Consider the following 4,516-nt stretch of genomic DNA (forward strand, 5'->3'; position numbering starts at 1 on the left):
ATGTGAGTTCTGCTTGCCTTTCCCACTCCCAGAGGCTGCTTCAAGGACATAGCCTTGAGATAGTCATGTGGTGTGAAGAACAGCTGCATGATCTACATGACGACTCTAGCTAATGCCTCTGCATAAACTGTTAAGATGTGGTGGACAGGTGCAAGGGTGCAAGGATCAACTTGCTACACTCAAGGCAAGCCTTTTGTTGATTAAAACTGCCTTCTGGGTGTGGTGCACAAACGATGAATCTTGGAACACTGAAAAAATAAAATAGAATTTAAAAAACAAAACAAAACAACACAGCCCTCAGCTAAGCAGGAATGGCCTGTTTCCTAGGTCTCTCCCTGCTCTCTGAGTACAAAGGCCAGTTTCAGATTACACTTGGGAAGCTCTGACTGCAAACCTACACAGACTTCTGCCTAAAAGTTACATCTGTGGTCACATAAGTCTTGTTTGCAACTGTTTCTTTTAAGAAAAAAAAAAAATTTTTTTCTTTTTTTCTGTTTGTAAATTTAATGGCAATAGATTGTGGTGGGTCATCTCAGCTACTACTTCTGCTTTTCCAGTGGCAAGGGGGCCACTAATGTATGGAGCAGGGTGGGGGTGGCCACACAGTGGAGAGCTCTAGTGGTAGGAGGCAGCTACTAATAGAGACATCCAGGTGGCCCAAGACATAGGGATTGCTGGGTGGCACGAAGATCTCTTCCAGCTAGTGCCCAGGAATACGGAATGTGACCTCGGCTGCAATGGCTGCCTCGCCCTCTCACAGCCTTTGACAAGCACCTCCTCCTGGATGCTCTCACCTCTCCCCGCAACTTTTGCGGAGCCTACCCACAACAAGTAGGAATGTGAGCAGCCCACTGCCCCACTGAGGCCTACTCATTCCCTCCCTGTCACCTGATCATCCTGTTCTAGGAAGAGAAGCCTGGGATGGTTGGAAGAGCTGCTCCTCTTTCCTTCCATTGGGGCTCCGTGCTGTGGATAAAAAACGACTCAGGCAGGGCCTGAGTGGCAGAGGACAGTCATGGTGCAGGTCTTAGTGTTCAGTGGTTGAGGAACCGTAACTGGACTCAGGCAGCAGCTGCAAGGGGCGGGCAGGGTTTGTTAGCGGCCTGCAACCTGAGGCCGAGGGCTAGGGTCCGGAAGTCCTCTCAAACTGGAGTTGGGAGGTAAGAAGGTGGGAAAGGCACAAGACAGGGCCAAGGAGGGGGGCAGGGGAACCTGTGAGAGTTAACTTACTTGGAGGTGTCTGGGTACTGGAAGCACATGGCTCTGGGCTCATCTGCCTGTGTTTGCAGGGCGTCCGCTGCCATAAAGTAAGTGATGGGCTGGGGCCTCCTGCGCGATCCTATGCAGCAGTGGCATGAGGAGACGCCACGCCTCCTAGAGCAAGTCGCTGAACTTAAGTGCAAATGCATCCCACAGAAGTCGTCTGGGATGAGGACTCGCATGCATTTGGGAGCTTCTCACACCTGTATTGACTACCATAAGCCAGGTCCAGTGTCTACACCTCGGGATCGAAGGACCATGCTGAGCTTTTTGGCCATCTGTTTGGTATGAGTGGCTTCATTGGGCTGCATGCACATCACCAGCTCCTTGGGCTTGCATTGCTGCTAGAAGCTTGTGGCTACCTTGGGAACAGCCGTACCTCAGTCTTGCGATCTTTCAGGACTCTGCCACACAGCAGGAAGAAGGGCACTCATTCTACCTTTTTGTTCTCTACACTGTGAAGGTGTCAATGGTGGACTCACGGAACACTGTGGGGTCATGCAGGTACACTTTGGTAGCCTCATCCTCTCCCTTGGGGTTCCGCACACATTAGTTGAGGAGCTCATTGTTCTCTTGTACTTCTGAGATACATTTTGATACCTTGACTTTCTTATTGCGGAAACCCTCTGAGTTGATGGAGGCAGGCTTCTACACGACTACCAAACACAGCATCTATAGGAGGTCATTTTGCATCACATCAAGGATGATAACAAATGCATCAGAATAGCCCCCTGTGGCCCTCAGTGCCTAAAGGTTCCTTGAGGGTAAGAGTGATGTTATCCTGCTTACAAATGGGGCCAAAGATCCTTGTGGCAAACATTGGTACCATGAGGTTCTGGGCCACCTCCTTGACCATGTAGGGGTTAATTTGATAGATTCCCTCCTCCTGACATAGGAAAGAGATGTGCTTGAATCGCTGGACAGTCCCTCAGGAAGGGTTAGCTCCATGCTGAAGCAGTTCCATCCTTTCTAGATCATGTGGGTCTGGCCGATGTTCTTGGTGACAGTCTGAGTGACAGTTCTTGGTGATAGAGGGCATGGAGTAAGGTCAGGTAGTAGTGACATGTTGGCCTGTGGCCCTTGGTAGAGGGTGCTCATGTTGCTGTTGATGTACTTGTAAAAGATCACACTATTATACTTGCCAATCATAGAGTTTGGGTCAAGGAATGCCTCCAGCTTAGGTTTCTTCTCTAGAGTGGTTCTGAGGAAGGGCTCATACTTTTATGCAAACAGGCTGTACATTTTGGAGTCCTTATTATTTTCCCTGTGACCTCAATTCCCTGGTTGATTAAATTAAAATTATTAATTTGTGTATCTCTAGCTTTTTCCTTCTTTTAAAGGTGGAAACTGTGCTCATTCTTACTTAGTACTGTATAAGCTGAAACTGGTAGTCTTATCCTTTTATTTGTAATAAGTCTTATATGATTTTTAAGTACCAAGTATCATGTAGTTCAGATTGTTGGTGAAATTCTGAAATATTTATACTATATATGCTATAATTCTGACAGTTGGCATAGTTGTGTTTTTATAGTTTTCAATTAATATTGTAATGGACAATTTATGCCACACTTTTACTCTCTTAATACCATGAAAGATTGGAGTTCAAAATTATTTTAAATGTGTCAAGTTTAGTGTTAGATTGTATTTGGCCTGTGAGAGAAAACTTGGTCTTACGCATCTTGTGGCATTAGTTGAGAAAATGAGAAGAAATTTGAGAGGTGATAGAGAAGTTACAAAAGCAGAAAATACAGCTGGCAAATGATGACTGAAATTGTGAAAATTGAGGTGGGTATGGTTCTCATGTGGAAGGGGTAAGTTTTAAAACTAACTTGGACCAGGTCAAGTGTTTGCACTGGAGAGGCCTGAATATTGTTATCTTAAGAAAAGGAAATAACTGGAAAGAATGCTGGAGAGGGTTGAATGTTAATATCACCCAAGTCCCATGGAATTACCTTCTATAGGAAGGAGAAATTGTTGGCAGATGCTGAATATATATTGAATGAGAGTTTAAAGTAAGTTTGTTAAAGTAACAACACTTTGTGGAAAACAGGCAATTTTGGGGGGTTGCATAAAGACATTTGGACGTAAATAAGCCTCTGAATAAAACTAACCAGTTTTTGTATATATTATGATTTTTGTCTAGTATTAGTGTTTTTCTTATTCCAGGTTTTAGTGGATCCCAGATTAAGTAATCGTTTGTCATATTATTCTAAAGTACATTGACAGCTTTCTAATTTTGGTTTAGCAACAGTTTGCTTCATTTTACAATCATGAGCTGGCATATTACTCAAACTGAGGAAGCTATTTTATTTGTATAGAAAGTAAATACTCTAACCTAAAATATATCAAGAAAATTAATTTGTCTAATATTTAATTGTCATTCTAGAGTTATCTGTTGGTATATTCTGCGTTCAAGTAACATCTTAGGGATGCCTGGGTGGTTCAGTTGGTTAAGTATGAGACTTTTTTTTTTCTTTTTAAAATTTTATTTATTTGAGAGAGAGAGAGAGTGCTTGAGCAGGGGGAGGGACATAGAGAGGGATAAACAGATTCCCCACTTAACAGGGAACCTGTTTTGGGGTTCCATCTGAGGACCCTGAGATCATGAACTTAGCCAAGTCAAACACTACACTTATCCAACTGAGCCACCCAGGCCCCCAGGTGAGTGAATCTCGGTTTCAGCTCAGCTTATGATCTCAGGGTTGTGAGATCAAGCCCTGCTTTGGGCTTCACACTGAGCATGGAGCCTGCTGAAAATACTCTCTCTCCCTCTGCCCTCAGCTTGGGTACTTTCTCTCTCTCTAAAGAAAAGCAAACAAAAAACCATTAAACACTTCATGTGACTAGATGTTACATTGTCTAAACTTTTTCACTTGTTTAAAAAAATACTAGATATAGTAAATGCATTAGGCATAAAATGATGCCTTATACATTCAATTTTAGAAAAAAATTATATTGGAATTAACATTTCAAAACACTTGTAAATCAAGAAGATACCCTTTCTTTCTAATATCCCAGAAGATAATTTGTCTGTAATAGGTCAAAAGTCCATTACACTCTTTTAATAAGTCTTAAAAGACAGAAATACTAATAAAGAAAAGATATTTTGGGTAGAACGACAAATATTAGCAATCATTTGCCATTGGGGGATGGAGTATTAATTCCAGAGCCTGTCTTGGTCCACAGAGTCATTTTTCTTTGAGTTTTTGTACTGATTATTGCTAATTCTTAGGAAAAATTATTCTCTCCACCTCCA

The 4,516-nt window shown here is 42.7% G+C and overlaps 1 pseudogene; it reads right to left on the bottom strand.

Moving 5' to 3' along the window:
• Nucleotides 1–1,226: 1,226 nt before the first annotated feature.
• LOC132023155 (glucose-6-phosphate 1-dehydrogenase-like) lies at nucleotides 1,227–2,938 on the bottom strand (annotated as a pseudogene).
• Between the last annotated feature and the right edge of the window lie 1,578 nt (nucleotides 2,939–4,516).

The sequence above is a fragment of the Mustela nigripes genome, chromosome 1 (genome assembly GCF_022355385.1).
Source record: "Mustela nigripes isolate SB6536 chromosome 1, MUSNIG.SB6536, whole genome shotgun sequence".
Classification (NCBI taxonomy): Eukaryota; Metazoa; Chordata; class Mammalia; order Carnivora; family Mustelidae; genus Mustela; species Mustela nigripes.